Consider the following 17,517-nt stretch of genomic DNA (forward strand, 5'->3'; position numbering starts at 1 on the left):
GCCTCGAATATCAGAAAAATAGCCACAAATATCAGAAAAATGGCTTGGAGAATAATGCTTTCCTGTCCCCCCAGGCCCTCACCAAGTACCCCTTTCATCTGTGCCAGCACTTCCCAGATGGCCTCCTCACGTCCCCTGGCCCCTCTCTTTCTCCCCACCAAACACGCTGTTTCTGTGATGCAGTTTGCTTTGAGATGTCGGCTATTCGAGGCTACAAAGAACTTTCTGTTGCAAACCCATTCCCTTGAACCCCTCCAACTCCCAACTTTCGCTTGGAGCCCTTTAACCACCCCCCACACCCCTAGCCTGATGGAATGTACATTTTGACCTGCAAATAGCTTGTTTCCCTAAATTTCGTTTTCCCATATCCTAAGCTATATCAGAGGATCTCTCTCACATCGAGAGAAAAACAAGATTGCATCCATTTAATTTCAAATAAAAAACCTGGTTTTGGTCATTTACTGAAGATATAGTTATCTATTTTTGAGAAGGGGCCACCACCTTCTCCATCAAATATTTAAAAAACTACTGCACGGCATAACCCCAACCCAAGCATGGATTGTGAGTTAACACTTTGTGCCCAAGTTGTTTTGCACCTGGTTCAAATCAGTCTTGCACTTTGGGCTGTGCACTTTGGCAAACATTTACCTTGTTTGTCTATGGGAAAATGAATAGGAAGTAGTCTGCAACTTTGGAAAAAATCTTTTATTTATCTTCTTAATAACTTTTTTATTTTTTAACAGATCTTTCCAAAGCTTTGCAGTCTGGGGGCCCGCAAGTCCCTAATTACTTTCAAAATTTCGGTCAAATCCGTTACCTTAACGGTCAAGTCCAACTCACCTTAACTATGGGGCAGCTGTCGCCACCCTATAATATTTACATATATACGTGGATGAAGCACTTTATACCTTTTTAGGGGTTGAATAAGTATAGAAATCAGAACCCCGGTAATATGGTGCGAAAGTCTCTCCACCCTGCAAAGAACCTTATGTGGAGGGGATTATGGACATCTATGAAAATAGATTCTAAGTGAATTGTCAACCAGTACTCCCCACGATGACCTTGTTTACACTCTTCATTTTGCAGATCTCCGTTGTTTACAGTGTTGTCTGTCTCCTTTAATTGCATAGCCTTATCTAATTTGAGATCAAATAGTTTCTGGTTCCTTTGTTCTTTTTGCCCTCTTTGTTTTGTGGTTTTTTCCCCAGCCCTAGATGGGGAAGGGATAGATAAATTATTGGCAATTCTACTCAGCCGAAAACATACCACCATAACTGGTTAGCGATCAGTATGGGGACGCCATGGGCTTAAAAGTAATCACATTAGAGATGAATCTAAAACTAGTCCCTTACATAAATACATAGTTCTATTGCAACATGCACTTTTTCATAAGCACGATGCACTTTATTAGATCAATAAGCTTAAAGGAATTAGATCAATAAGCTTAAAGGAATCATCAATTCGCACAAGCATTATGAATTTTACTTATACATTGAATGCAGGTTTTTCAAAAATTTAAGGTATTTCAGCATCAACTATTGTGTACTTGGAATAGACAATGAAATTACTTATCACCCTATGCCAATAAGTATTTGGCCGTCAGAATATGCACCATGCACTTTAAAGCACTATGCTGCTAACCGAATTACGGTTCTATAAGGGATTAACATGACGGATTGCCTCTAATATTGGTCTTTCATTGGATGCTCAAATATGGTTCAGTTCTTATGTCTATGTACGATTCACTATGCACTTTATGTGATCAATTGCCTTATTGCTCAAGTTGATTATTGAATGCTCGAATAATGTTCAGTCCACATGTTTACGAATGATACACTGCGCATTTTAGCATTTTATTGGTTGAGTCAACAGTGCAACCATTTACCATCCGGTGTTACACAACAATTTGGCCGTTAAAATATGCACGATGCACTTTAATGACTATGCTGCTAATTGAATCACGATTTCATGAGGGATCAGTAAATATTGACTTCCTCGTTGCTTTTGTGGATCATTCAATGTCATAACAATGTTCGGCCCACATGTATATGTACGATGCACTATGCACCTTACCCGTTCAACCAGTTCAATGACAATCGGCCCGTACATTTAGCATTATGCATCTTACCTTCTTACCAAACTGCTAATACTACGGTTGATGGAATAACAGTGACGTATACAGAATACACGATACACTTCTGTGGCTGAACTATTCTAACAATAAGAGACATTCATTTTAAACTTTTGCTTCTTCATTATATGTTAAGATGCAGAATATAATGAAATAAATGTGGATTCTTGACTTCAACTAATTGAATATAGACAGCATTTAGATGGCCTTTAGTCAGCCCAAGTAAAAATGGCTGCACCGCTTTAGGCTGAAGTGGAAGTCACCTCGTCAGTGTTTGACACATGGGTGTTTTAAAATGACGTTTGGGGAAAGCTGGAGTCACTGTGAGCAAGCCACACGGTTTGTAGCGAAACGCGTCAGGCTGCCTGCTGGCAAAAATTACACTGGGAGATGAAATTTTGAATATGCGGATATACATTTCTTAATAAAGTTTGCAACATCAATCAAACTTTGGCAGTATTCTTGGCTTTCTTATACCTTTGGCATCTACATCATGGGACTGCTACTCGCTGAAACAGAGTTTTTCCACTCCATTTAACCTTAGAGATATATATATATGAAACAACATTGTTAAAGGGACGTTATGGTTAAGTTGCACTAATAAAAACCTATCAATTTTGGGGGGAAAACGTTGTCAAAGGGATGCTATGGTTACAAGTAAAATTGAAAAAACCCAAGAAATTCACCAGTTATGGTAAGCTATGCAACCATAACTTGTGCCACCACCATGCACTGCCAACACTAACACCCAGGAAATCAAAGATCACATTACAAATGGCATCACTGAGGACATCACTGATGCACCACACTTAGCTGGTTTTATGGGGGCAGGAAATGTGTTGCTCCTAAGTAACTGTACTTACCATTCTGCATACTCACCCTCAAACTCTGAACTAAAACAACCATGTCTGTACTGCACGCACTTCAAAACCCCCAACATGAAACCAAACCATGTACAAACATAGCTCAACACCACAGGTGCTACCAACGGAAAACGCACCAATGCTCAGTGACCAGTTTCTCCAAACTGAAGCTGCCAACAGCACATCAAAGCTCTCTTTCTCTTCTCCCTCTGAAGCCCACTAACACGGTTTTCCTCAGCCCTACTTCCTTTTCAGATCTGCCAGAGCTCCAGGAGACCACGCAAGTGGCAGCGGTGCGCGGTACAAGACTAGTTAACATAACATACTTGAGTGTGGAATATACTTGCCTGACGTGGTCAAAGAGCATTACCACATACACTACAAAGAGAGGCAAATGTTTCCAGGGCCCTGGGTATTTGTAACTGTGAATATGGAGGTTCACTGATTGGGCAAAATGAACAAATGTGAGACGAACGTTTGTGGCTGGAACAACAGTTATATTTCTGAAGGGAGCGACAGGACGTGAGAGATTCTATGCCAAGAACAATCGGACTTCTGGCAGACTTTGTTCCTGCAAACTGTAAAGCTGAGGCTAATTTATTGTGATTACTTGAAGTTGTATCTCTATCTCACACCCCCTCTTTTTCTTTTATTAAATTGAGGGTACAGGAGTTTGACCATCTGGCGAGACCCCCCAATAAGAAACTCATTGCTCTCTGCGACCTATTCAGCTCCCAGAGCATGCAGTTGTTGGGCTCCTGTTTCACATACATTCTGTTCAAAACCTATGACCTAAGCATATGTGACACCGCTCTTGATCTGGAGGTCTTCACAAGGCAAAGTTCACATTAAAAAAGTTTGTTGGGCACGGCTCCCGTTTTTCCATAAGTGCATACTTCGTCAAGTTGCATGCCACTTCCGGTGGGCTGAAGATGGGAGGCGGAGCTTGTGTCCAGGGAAGACCTAGCTGTGTAGCTGATAGACGTGTACAAGGGTGTTACATCCAGAGTGTCTAAAATGAAACAGGATTGCCACCTGATCCTCTATTACCGGTTTAGGATATCCATTGTGGTTCTGGCCTAAGCTGATGAGGCTGTTTCATACGATTGCAAGAACTAATCCCTGCGTTCCTATATTTATAGAGCCGCTGGCAAATAAAATCGACCGCAAGATGGGAGAAACCATAGTAAAAGACTTGCGTGAACGGTAGTTTGGAGTCCAGATATCTAAACCCTTACTCCTCCAATTCCGAAGCATACATGATGTTCCTTGGCTGTTTTTCCTGGCAGCTACCATTGGGCCGAAGTTCTTTGTTTAGAACGTGTGTGTACCAGGATCCTGGCATCTGTGCTGTCAAATGAGCGCATTCGACCTTGAGGAAGCGCGCTTGTAGTGCAAACCGGGACGAGTCCTCCAATTAGGGTGCACATTCATTAAATTTGCGGCGTGTAGCTCTGTTTTCAAAAAACTTTATTTGCACATTTTGTTTAATTGCTTTTTACTACAACCACTTTGTCAACACATTTTTGGGGCCTACTGGTGGCTTCTTTAACTGTTTCGGTCACATTCAGTTCCATCAACCAGCATGGGAACTGGGGTTTGGCGTGCAGTTCACAAAGCATATTCAACGGCACTCTTTGTGCCGGCATTACCTAATTTATCAATTTTTTGTGCATTTCTTAGGCGCTTATACAGTAAATCAATTCTGTTTCAAAGCGCCCACAGGGCAACAGGGAGGGAACATAGGATTGAAATAATAAATACAGTAGAGGAAGAGGACAAACCTACTATGCCTTGTGAGTGTTCAGAACGTGCAAGTGCAGCGGGAAGAGGGGAACGTAAGGAGTGCGGGTAGGTGCTGGAATGTCAATGCTCATGGGTGAGCAGCAGATGAAGTGCGTAGTATGGTAAGTGCTATGCGACCAGGGGCCGCATTGGGTAGAGGGTGCAAGCCTACAGGAAGTAGGCTGGTGGGTGTCGAGGCAAGTGCTGCGAGGTCGGCAGAGGTGGGGCGATTGAGTGTGGGAGGCCAGGACCCCGAAGGATACATAAGGGCCCTGGGCACCAATCACAGCGACAGCGACTGTGAGATTAGCAGTGGAGAGAAGAAGGGAAGGAGGAGGTAAAGAGGAAAGTCTTGAGGAGCTCCTGGAATTTGAGGAAGTCCTGCTCAAGAAGAAGAGGAAGAGGGAGGCTGTTCTATAAGAGGGAGCCAGCTGAGGTAAGTGATCGGCCACTGGCCCTCTGTTTAACAAAATGCTTTACACACATAGTGTTGGTGCCAGAGGCCCTTAGAGGTCTAGAAGAAGAGTATTTAGTAAGAGAAAGTTGCAGACCGCGTGGTCGCTGGCCCCAGACAGCCTTGAGGATGATGTAGAGGGATTTGCATTTGATCCGTGCAGCAACCAGTGGCCAGTGGAGAGTTTTTAGAGCAGGAGAGTTGTGGTCCCTGGGCTTAAGGCCAAGGATAAGTCTTGCTCCCCTATTCTGGATTAGCTGGAAGGATCGTAGAGATGAGGAAGGTAGATTCAGGAGAATGCTATTGCAGTAGTCAAGCCTAGAGAGAACCAGGGCTCAGGTAACAGGTGTGCTTCTGGGAGAAAGTGAGAAAATTATTAATTCCTTTGAGAAGGAAGGGTGGAAAGTGGGACTTCTTGGCAATGTCCTGAGTGTGAGGGAGGAAGGAGAGAGAGGAGTCGAAGATGACTCCAAGGTTTCTGGCCTCAGATGAAGGAGCAGGGGTAGAGCCACAAGATGATGGCCAGAGTGAGGGGAAAAAAGAGGGAGCAGGGGTCCTAATCGGAATGATCTCTGTTTTGCTGGCATTGAGGCAGAGATCGCTGGAAGGGCACTAGGACTGGACAGCAGATAGGCAGTCAGGCATGAAGGAAGATGCAAGAGGATCAGCAGGAAATTTGAAAAAGAGTTGTGTGTCGTCTGCATAGCACTGAAAGTTGGTGGAGAAGGAGGAAATGAGGAGTGCCAGCTGAGCAAGGAAGGTATTGAAGAGTCATGGGGAGAGGCTTGAGCCCAGGGGGACACTACAGGCAGAGAAGGCAGTGGGTGAGGAGAAGGTGCCCCAAATGACTTGAGATGATTGATCAGTTTGGAAGGAGGTAAGCCAGTCCAGTGCCCGCTCTGAGATGCCAAAGGTATCATGGAGGCTTTCTATGAGGCTAGTGTGGTTGACTGTGTCGAAGGCAGAGGAGAGATCAAGTAGGATGAACACAGCTGGAGAGTTAGAGTCCAGAGATGCAAGCAGTTCTTCACAGGTGTTCAGAAGAGCAGTACTCATGCGTCTGCATGCTCGGAATACAAATTGATGGTTGTGGAGTCCACCGACAAGTTCAGTTTGTGAGATAAATTGTGGGAAGGCCAATTTCTCCAGCAGTTTCCCAAGGAAGGGGGTGATAGAAATAGGGTGCTAGTTGGCAGGACAGGTAGGGTCTGCTGAAAGTTTTTTCAGGATGGGGTGCAGAAGGGAGTGCTGGAGAGGAAGGATCCAGTGGCAAAAGAGTGATTGCAGAAATCAGCGATTAAGGGGGCATGAGAGCCAATGTTGTCCTTGGTAGTTCTGGAGGAGCAAGGGGAAACCTGCTTGGAAGAGACCTTCATAGAGCTGACACTCTGGTGACTTCTTCAGATGTGACAGGGGAGAAGGAGGACAGAGAGGAGGAGGGAGGGTGTGAAGGATTCATAGGAAGCAGGGGAGTGAGGGACAAGTTCGGCCCGAGGGTAGCCAGGGTACACAGGATGTCCAGAGTTTTAGTGGTGAAGTTTGTGGCCACAGTGTTGCAGAGGGCCTGAGATGGAAGAGGGGAAGAGGACACTGCAGAAGGTTTGGCTAGTTTCCTGTAAGATTTTAAAGAGTTCAGCCGTGTTGTTGGACGCGTTTGGAGTCAGGTTTCAGGTGGATCCTCATGATTGGGGCAAGAGTGTCAATGGTGTTTATAATGGTTAAATGGAGGTTCCTGAGAGCAGAGTCAGTGGTAGAGTCTGCGCAAAGGGGAGGAGGTGATAAAGGTGGATGCGAAGGCAGCAACTGACATAGGTTTCATCGGCCGGATGTTCGTGAACGAGGTTAGCAGGGCTGGAGGAGGTGCAGTCAGAGGGCTAAGAGGACCCAGGTGAGAGGACAGGAGAGAATGGTCTGACCAAGAGAGTGGAGGTCAGAATGGATGAGGGCATCCAGAGTGTGTGGGACCATAAGGTAGAATGGAGAGGGATAGGGAAGTGCAGAGGTCATGGAAGAGGGTGAATGCTGTGACAGGGGAGTCCAGTTGGATGTTGAAGTCGCCCATGTGAAGGAGATTGAAGGTGGTTGAGAGTAGGGAGGAGCAGAAATCAGCCCATTCAGAGTGGAACAGGGTTGTAGCGCCGGGGGGCCTGTAGACAGTAGCCATGGTCAGAGAGAAGGAGGGAGAGATGACCAACTTGCATACCAGGCTCTCCAAGGAAGAGTAGAGCTTGGTGGGTAAGATGGAAGAAGGAACCCACTGAGGGAAGATTACAGCAACCCAACTGCCAGTACCTATGTATGCCAAACTAACTCACACTGCTCCTGTATGCCTATGCTTTGTACTGTGCTCTTGTATTGTTCATGTATGCCTAGGCCTTTGTACTATGATCATGTAATGTTGTAACTGTTGCTTGAAGATATGCGCCCGGTTGCCTCTGGGCCTGGTTTGCGCTATACAAATAAACAAAATACAAATACGAATATGGTGAGGTTGCGGCTTGGAAATTATCTTGAAGCCATCAGGGAGAAGAGAGTCAAAAGCAGTGACTGAGCTGGCACTGAACCATGTCTCGGTAAGTGCAAGAATGTCAAGGTCAGTGTCTTCAAGAAGGAGGCAGATGTTGGTGGAGTGTTTGTTAGCTGAGCGGGTGTTAAGAGTAGGCAAGGTGAAGGAGTTATCTGCCTTTGAATGTTTTCTGAGGTGGAGTAAAGGGGCATGGCACCCGTCAGAGGGGGAGAGACAGTGGTAAGAGAAGAGGCAGGTGAAGGAAGGAAGTTAATGAGTCGCGGTAGGCGCCGGTTAAAGCGGAGGAGGTTGGGCTGAGGGCCCTGGATCAATATAGTGCCTGTGTGGTAGACATGAATGATGCAGCTTGATGAGAAGAGGCCGTCCAAGAGGACTTCCCACTTGGTGCCACTATTAATGGGAGAGGATGTGAAAGGAAGGAGAGTGGAGATGAGATGAGGAGTCCATTTATCTGGAGAACAGACAGAGGAAAGGATGTCGGTGAAGACCTCCCCGGAAGTTGCACTGACATAGGTGTCCGCAATGGGTAGGCCAGGGATGGCTCTCAGTATGTCTTTTCTTCTGCTTTTTGATTCCAGATTTTGTAAGAGAAATAGGGCAGGTGATAGTGTAGCAGTTAAAGAAGATAGGAAAGGTGGTGAGTGCCATGATAATGGCAGAAGATAGTTGAAGGAAAGAAAAGAGAGGCTGCACTGTTAGTTCTGGACCAGCGGTCGAGTGGTTACTGGAGGGGCACACGATGCAATGCAATCTGGGGTGAAGGATGTTAGAAACGAAAATCACCTAAGTTTGAGAATCAATGCAGGGTACAAAGTGCAATGCAATCTGGGATGCAGGATGTTAAAAAGCCCAAGACCTCAGTTTGAAAGTCAAAGCAGTGCACAGTGCAGTGGGGAAGAGGGAGATAAAGTGAGGCCGGAGACTGGATATGAGAGGCACAGTTACAGTTTTGATTGTTAGAGGAGGAGGCAATGGAGACAGTTCAGCCATCACTCACTTGAAGACTTGCAGGCAGCGTTGGGGATTCATGGGTCCCAGAACGAGTTAGCAACAACTGCTTCATGATGAACAGGATGGGGGGCTCCAGAGGAAGTGAGCCCTCCGAGTCCTACTAGCCCCAGACAGGCTCAGACCGGAGCCTTAGAATCGGGCCTTTGATGACAGAGGGGCCCAATCAGAGCAGGGCACCCCCAGCAGGGCAGGCACTACCGAGCATGCACAGTAGGCCAATGCTATACAAGCGATGGCAGGGTACAGCACATGGCAATCAGCTGCAGTGAAACAGTGCAGTAACGATTTTGAGATTAACGTCTTTTAAAATGTCTTCTTAACGGCTAATGGCAAGAATTTGACAGTGACAGTATTGTTTGAATGCACAAACTGTATATAATTGGTATCCAGTCATTTTATTGCAAACAAAACAGATTGGTAAATTTCAGAGGGGCCCATAACATCGAAAAACAGAGAAAACGTTAATTAAATAAATGAAGGGTAGTGGAGTAAGGGGTTAAAATGGGTCAGGATAGGGTTGGGGTGGTGTTAAAAGGTTAAACAATGGGGGGTTTGGGAAGGGGACCCCCCACATTTTAAAAAATAAAAATGTGTGTGTTTTGTCTGCAATGAAATGTACCAATCTGTAATTGTGTTCGGTAAGATCACATATAACCGATAAAATGGTGTATGTATATTGATTTATAGAGCACACACCAAAAACGGATAAAAACATATGTGGAAAAGCAGGGAAGGGGGAGAGTGGAGAAGGAAGGCGGGGGGATTAGAACAAGAACACTTTTAAATTGGAAGAGTTTTCGAATATATCAGGGCCCAAAGGCAGAGAATTCCATAGGTGTGGCCCCAGGACTGAGAAGCATCTGTTCGCCTCCGTTTTTGCAGTTTGCTGATAGGATGGAAGCCTTCGACCGCAGTGGGCCTGCAAGGAGGTATCAGGAGATCTTATAAATGAGAACTAGTACTGGAAATTAACAATTTGTAGAAACATCTGTTTCTAGTTCATGTAGCTGTGCATTATATAGAAGACCCTCTACTCCAGCAAACCGGATTTTCTGAGCAAGGAATTATAGATTCCCACTGTACCCCCAGGCACCACGCATAGCACCACTGCAATATTTTCTAGAGTTACCCAAAAAGGCACCATCGAGAAAGGGTGAAGCGAAGCCTTCTCATACTATGCCAGGCCCTATGCATTTCAGACTTGCTCCCTCACCACAGATTTTCGTGAAAGAAAATGAAATCCTTTCCCTTGTCCAAAATCTTCACATCTCCCATCCATCTTTGCAACCAAGCTAGTACTTTTCCCTATCAGCACCAAGGCACACATTGCCCTATAACTAAAACGCATTGCGCCAATGAATGTTTGCCCTGGGACAGATTTCCCTGGTGCTAATAATGATAATAATTAATAGTACTAATACTAGGGCATCATTTTTTGTACTGAGGCAAAAATGCACTGAAAGAATATTTTTTTTGCATGAGGGCAATTCTTTGCCCTCGTGCTAATACCAAGCATGATTGCACTTGGGCCAGTGCCTAGTTTCTGTAATCTGGCTCTAGTACTACTGTAACTCTTTTCATTCAGTTATGCTAATTTACCCGGGTACACCTATAGCCCTGCTTGTCTGAAGACATATTCTCAGTTGTTCTGTGCAAAATTCTCTGCTTAACCTGGGCCCCATCAGTGCTGTATAACTCGTCCTGGGCGAACATAATAATACGAACTCAGATTCACTCGAAAGTCAAGTAATTCAGAGTTCGCTGGCTCGCCGAACATTTAGAGGGATACGTGTGAAAACGTTTGTCCAGGGGGGTCTTTTGGGGGGAGAGCAGTTTGCCATCCCCTCCATGACTCTTTACGTCCTGGTTGCTCCAGGGGTATCGATTCTTGTTGTCCCTTTTTCTAACAAAGGCAAATCTCACATAAGAAACAGAAACAAATACAGTTTTGAGGGCAGGAGCTACTCGCAGTTGTAACAGAAAAAACAGTGCAAATCGTCCTCTCTCGAATTTGTTTTTATGTTAAGTTTGCAGCGGATTCTTGTACTAGACACGTAAACTGGGAATGACCCAGCCTGGTGGTATAAATCTCTATATCCAAATGTCGGCGTGAACATGTACCCCAAGTATGTGCATTTCCGGGTGCCATTGCCTTAGAGTGCTACCGTGCACACTGATTTAGAGAGGGATGAGGACTGAGATGGAACATGCTGGATTGTGTATTTGTGCACATCTCATCATTTCAAGGTCACCCTTGGAAGTGCTAGGTTGACTTATCAGTCAACCTTTGGCCGAGATGAGACATCAGCGTGTGACCATAATTAGGCACGGCCTTTGATGGCTGTTCATCAGTGTATGTATACACATGAAGTGATTGGGTATTTCAATTATATAAGCATGAGCATTAATTATATAGGCGAGGCATTGAAAAAGACCAATGTTGTAACGAGATCTAACAGATACTCTAACACACTCAAGCAAGAACATGCACGACTTGTGGCAATAGTTATTATACTTCATATGAGTAACCATTCTAAAGGACAGCCGGAAGATGCCGACACACAACGCGCCGGCACGTTCTCCCACGCTAGAGGACCGGCTTGTGGCATTCGGCATGCATCACTCTTCCGTAGGACTAGGCGAGGCAGTTGGTGTGGCACTGGGTCACAAGAAAGGTATGGTAGTGTGCTGACATATTGGAAGGGGTTGGGACGATCAGGTGTGGTGCGGGAGAGGTGTGTGGTGTGATAAACTAAACAGCGGGTGCAGGGGTATGCCCTGAACGGAAGGGGGCATGCCAGCAACATTGGTAGCAGACAGACCGGTCAGCGTTCTCATGGAAATCAGGTGAGAGCGGCACACATGTGGCGGTGGCATGCTGCAGATATTATTATATGTCCACAGATAGACATAGGTCCTTCTGATACCCGTAAGGTTTTAGGCTGTGAACATATAATGAAAATGGCAATGCACACAGAATGGAGGCCATTTTGGTACATGATCATCATGTGAACTCAGAAAAAAAGTACCAAGGTTGTTTTTTCTTGATGATTGGGGTAAAGCAAAACCCTACGCTGGGTTCTAGTGTTCAGATGTACCTACGTGGAGTAGACAATTCAATTAGAGCGTTATCTGAGTTATTATCTCAAGCCTTTATTGTGTGCAAATGTATATGTCTCACATTTCAATCCATATGTTTCACTTCAAAAGTTTATTTAAAATTTAAAGTTCGGTCATCCTTCATTTGCATTCTGACTTTACAGGGGCGTGTAAAGAATACCTTCGACCGAGCACAATTCGGGTACTTTTATTACTAACACCGGTTTCGGGCGTTGTCTTTGGAGTTATTTGTACACTTCAAAAGTAGTTATGTGAAACAAAGTTATTGCAAATAACTAAACCCAGCCCCAGGCTGGCATTGGATTTGTAGCTGAGGAGGTGTCCTCTGGGCTCCACAATGCCACATTGATGTCGTCCTTGCCTTTATTGCAAATACATTGATACTTTTTAAACATATTCTACATATTATACCTTCAGCACCCTCATTTATCTGCAACACAGATTGAAGATTTGGAGTTGCAGCTTATAAATATCACATCTATTTCCCCAATTGAAACTTTTTAATATTTGAATTCCAGAAAGGCTTTTTTTTATTCTTGACATTTCTAGCTCCTTTGTGATCTACATTTTCTGGTTAGCTGAGGTACTGTCTTCTGGTTTTTGCTATATATTTGTATACTTTACTGTTGAGATTTTCTGTTTATTTTTTATTTATATTTCATGTGTTTTTTCCCCTTTACTGCTTTTGACTTAGAATTATTACTTTTTTAATGACTGCAGTTTTGTTTTTAAGCTTTTATGCAGAGCTGCGTTGCCTTCGGGTTAGGGTGGCCCTTCTAGAAAAATGCAAATAAAATGTGTCATCTCCATTTCTGTTCGGCCAATACAAAACATAGCCAATTGCGCAGCATCTGCAGTAAAACAGACAATGGCGAAACTTCCTTGAGATTTCTGGCAGGAAGTTTGCAGCAGACCAGGCGTTTGGCCTCTTCCTTCAATAGATAAGGCCAGCATCTCCTTCGCCCCCCCTCGGCTTTCAAGGCAAAGTGTTTATCAGGATATAGACAGCTTTTATGGCCGATAATGGCCCGGGGAAGATTGATTAACCTGCTACTTTGAACCTTTTATCCCTGCTCTCTCCTTTGCTCTTCACGGTGTTAAAAGATGGAACCTTAAATCAGACTTTTATTGCTTTGCCAAACATACAAATAGATGCCCCGATTTTATAGAGTCGACATCAAAGAGCCGGGCAGTCTGGAGTGTATCAAGCCACTGCACTCCCCCTGGCTTGGATTACAGCTCTCAACACTAAAACGTCTCTGTGTAGGGCCTGTGTGCTTCTCCCACAGGCATGGCATGTAATAAACAGGCCACTGAAAGGGGACCCCCCTCGGTTCCATGTAACAGTACCCGGAGGGAGGGCAAAACCTTTTGGTGAAGGCCAGGTTATTTTCAAAGAATGAGGGTTAACACCTCAATGTTATTGGCATTTCCAATGTTTGTAGACTTTACATTGTGTCTTACCTCTGGTGGGTGGGTGGGTGGGTATGTATGTACCTTAACATTGGCACTCCCAACCTTGGTAGACTTCAACCTTTCCTTCCAGTAACTTTAACTCATGTAGTTTCCCTGGGATGTTTGTGGTTCACTGTTTTATTCCGAACGTAATGTCTGCACAATACTGGTTTTGTGGCTACAGTCTGCTGTTGGGAACGTGCGTCTGTACATTCGTTTTGCGCTTGTTTGTTCATTTCACAATTGTTCTTGCTGCGTAGTGGTCCCTATCCCTGTGTATTAATTCATCTTTTATAACGCGCACTGAATACCGGGGGCCAGTCTCTTAAGAACGGGACCAGGATTCCAACCTGCTTTGTTCTGAGTTGTACCCTGAGCTATCCTCCCAGTCCCAACCAGTGGAGTGTATGGAGACTGCAGACATTTCTTCCATGCCGGTTCTTTTTTAGTGATGATGTCTGTTTTTGTGGGAACGCTTCATTTGCCTATGTGCGTAGTCTTGGGAGGATAGCTTAGGGGCAACGGGCTCGCCTTGGAAGCAAGACGACACAGAGCATCACAGGTTCGGTCACTGCTTAGAAACCTCTGGGTAATGTGTGTGTGTGTGTGTTTCATTCTGCGGGGTGGTGTTTTGTTTCACACACCAGGGGACTTCCTCACCTGCTCAAATGTTCCTTTACCGTATATTGGTGTCTCTCTACGTACCTGTCGTGTTTTCCTCTGTTCAATTCGCGCGTTGGTGTTTTGTTTCATTTGTGCACATTGGTGTCACCTTTGACCTAATGTGCATGTCCAAATAAACTGTGAGATTTTTTTTCTTAACAAATAATTATGTTGAATTTGGCTGACTTGATTTGGGAAACGTTTGCAGGCTGCAAAACTTTAAGTTAAGGGGTAGATGTTCAGGTAGGTGTGTCCCACAAAGGTAACACATAGGAAGCGTGTGGTTTGCGAGTATGCAGGAAACCCCAATGCAAACAATATCTCTCTGTCCAACAATCGTGGCCTGCAAGAGTTGTAAATGAAATGTCAGCAAACCTGGCATCGGCATTCAGAAATGGCCAGACCAATTGCTGGCCAAATTTGGGGAACTTTCGTAGGTAAGGCAAAAGTTCCACAGGAAGACACAGACAAAAACGTGTCACCTTGTAAATTTAAACGGCCACAACCGCGAATCTAAAATGTCTATCTGTAAATGTTTTAATCTATACTAAGTTTCCCTTCTTCTCGTCCATGAAAGTGAATCATTTTTGGCATGCAACTGATCAATAACAGGCATGGAAAGTAATCTAAAATTTGGCGAAATTTTATCAATGTTTTCATGCCCAAAGATATTGTTATGCTATGTTATTTTACAGTGCATTTGTTTCGCGCTTTATGTACCATTGTACCATTGGTATGATCAGTGCCTTAAGTGGCACTACAAATCGAGACAGGGCTCATCGAGGGGGCGTGGCCTAACAACGGGGGTCTTGATGGCCCGTTAGGCCACGCCCCCTCGACGAGCCCCGCCTCAATGGGCTACTGGCACCCCTGCCAGGCAGCCTTTTGTAGAGATTAAACAATGTGGCATGTTGGAAACTGTCAAAACAAACATACCAGGTGTAGGGGAGGGCTGGTCCAGGAGACCCCTCTCGCCTGCGTTTCTTCCCCAGGTGAGGGCTATGGCCCATTGGGCGTTCCCTCATGCCACCCGGGCCCAGGTGGTGGAGGGCTCACCCACTGGAGACATTGCCCACACGTATCGAATGCCCACATGTATTGATTACAACACAAATTTAGCTAGGCCCAAAAACCATTCTTTGCCCGGTAAAGATGGTGTGAGCTCAGCGCACTGTAGCGCGGCCCCCACCCTTGGAGAACATCCCTGTTGCCGCAGCACCCTGGCAGATCCGCTGCGAGCACGTTCCCACGAACAAGACGGACATGAGCTAGCGCAATACGCTAACATTGTAACAGTTCACCTCCCGCAGTGTACCATCACTATCAGCATGACCCGGCCAGCAGGCCTGAACAATGAGAAGAACAAGTAAAATGGTCCTCTGATGGCAGACAGTCTTTATATATATATGTATATATTAATGTCAAGACCTCTTGCATTATTTCTTTCTTCCACAAAATACAAATGCCTGTAGAATGTATTAAAATGAGAGAGTATGCTCCCATGATATAAGCTATGGCGAGCTCGCACCATTGCAGGTGGATGCCAATGATAAAGGAACGCTCCAGGGATCTGTTCGTTGCGTGTATCACTGGGCAGCCTACCTCACGTGGTTTCGCGCCATAGCTAAAGCTAATGCTGCTAGAGTACACGAGAAAGCGGATGCAACTATACTATGAACCCATGAAAAGAATGCGCGAGAGTGCACGTATCATGTGTGAATGTCTGAGCCCCTCATATGCCACCACCGTCACGTACAGTGGCGGGTCGTTTTCTATGTACTCCACTTATCTAACCACTACCTCATTTACTACGAATGTATATGCATGTAACTGAAACACTGTAGCTGCTAGAGTCTAATGTACAAATATGATGCTCAAACTGGGTATAATCGAAACGCACCCAGCAAAGATTAAATGCATGTTTCGAAGTGATTTTAAATAAGTATTATAGAAAGTATTCAAATGTTTGCGATGTCTTTACTTATATTCAGCAACGCACGAGGGAGATACCTTTGTGAAAGCGTACAAGGTCTCGATGTATCCCCCTCCCTCCCTCAGAAGGCTGCCAAGACAGGAGAACAGAGCCCCGCTCTGCGCTATCACGCCTCCCCCGACCCGACTGGAGTCGCTTCAAAGACTTGTAGCCCCACTCCAGTACCCAAGGCCGCGGCCAGCCACCTGCATTATTTACAGCACAGCAGTAAACCTTAGTTTAAACTCAAGCGCCCCCTCATAAACCCCACAACCCACCGGACTGTCTCAGACTTATGGCCCTGTGCAATCAGGACACCCAACACTTTGACAACACACAGCGAAACATCCATAATCACTTCTAACAAGACAGAAAGACCTGTACCACCCGCCCCAGTCCCCGAAGCTTAGCCCCTCGACCTATGGTCCCGGTCAACAGATCACAAGTAACCAGGCTACGATATATTATCTCCAGATTCCTCACAAGGTGCATTCCTCCTGTGTTGCATTTAACCTATTAAAAGATTTACTAAAGAGAATAAAACTGTAAATGACTGAATGACTGCAGTGTGCATGGCAGAGGGCAAGTAAGTCAGAAAAGGCATTCATCTCTGCCACAGGCCGCCTCGGGACACCAACACCGCCCGGATGAACTCAAGCCGACCTGCCAGGCCCAGCCCAACCCACGAGGGTGACCAGTGACGTCCTCCAGCCAAGACCAACCACACCGCAGCAGCACCTATAGTTAGTCGTCGCCACCCAATCCCAATGAACTTGTGCCCCCTATAGTATGTAGGTTTTGATGACGTTTTTTGTAAATATATACGCCTGTCTTTGCTATTGTCAGACAGAGCGCTCTCGGAGTCTGCAGAGTTCTTTGCATGCCCAATTCTGATTGATAAACTCCCATTTACGCTCACCCGCACTCTGTCTTGGCCTTATTCCCATTTTGGGGAGAGTCCTTCATTGTCTCTCATTGCGGGGAGGATCGTGCTGTTTGGGGACGCTTGCTTTCAGTGGTGACCCCGATAGCGTGATTTTTATTTCTTCCTAAACTCCTTATAACCGTCCCCGTTTGGCACGAGAATCTCCGGTCGAAAAGGGATACGCACGGTGAGCCGGCTCCGGGAGGCTGCCCGCCAACGGCGACCGGTACACTAAGAAGTGCGCACTCAATAGAGAGGGGGTACGGGATCCCGGTTGAAAAATCCCCTTTGAGTACCGCTCGCCGGAGCCGGGGCTGACTGTTGAGCTGACGGCGACACTGCCTGGACGGACCCAGTTTCGGAGAGTATCGGTTCAAGACGGGCACGTGAGTACTGAGTGCGAGCGATCTTAAGGGGAGCGGGGAGTGAAGTGTAGGACAGGAAACGAGGAGGGGGGTACGCAGATCTACTAAAGATCATCTTAAAATTTCCTTGCTTTTTCTTTGCATATGGCCATTAGGATTAAGAGGTGAATAAGAGATAAAAAGTGACGGGAACCTAGCTCCGAAAGGGGGTGGAAGGCGGCGCCGCATAGTGCTATCTTGACTAGT

Source organism: Ambystoma mexicanum, chromosome 4q, assembly GCF_040938575.1.
Source record: "Ambystoma mexicanum isolate Mex_15411 chromosome 4q, UKY_AmexF1_1, whole genome shotgun sequence".
In the NCBI taxonomy this organism is placed as follows: domain Eukaryota; kingdom Metazoa; phylum Chordata; class Amphibia; order Caudata; family Ambystomatidae; genus Ambystoma; species Ambystoma mexicanum.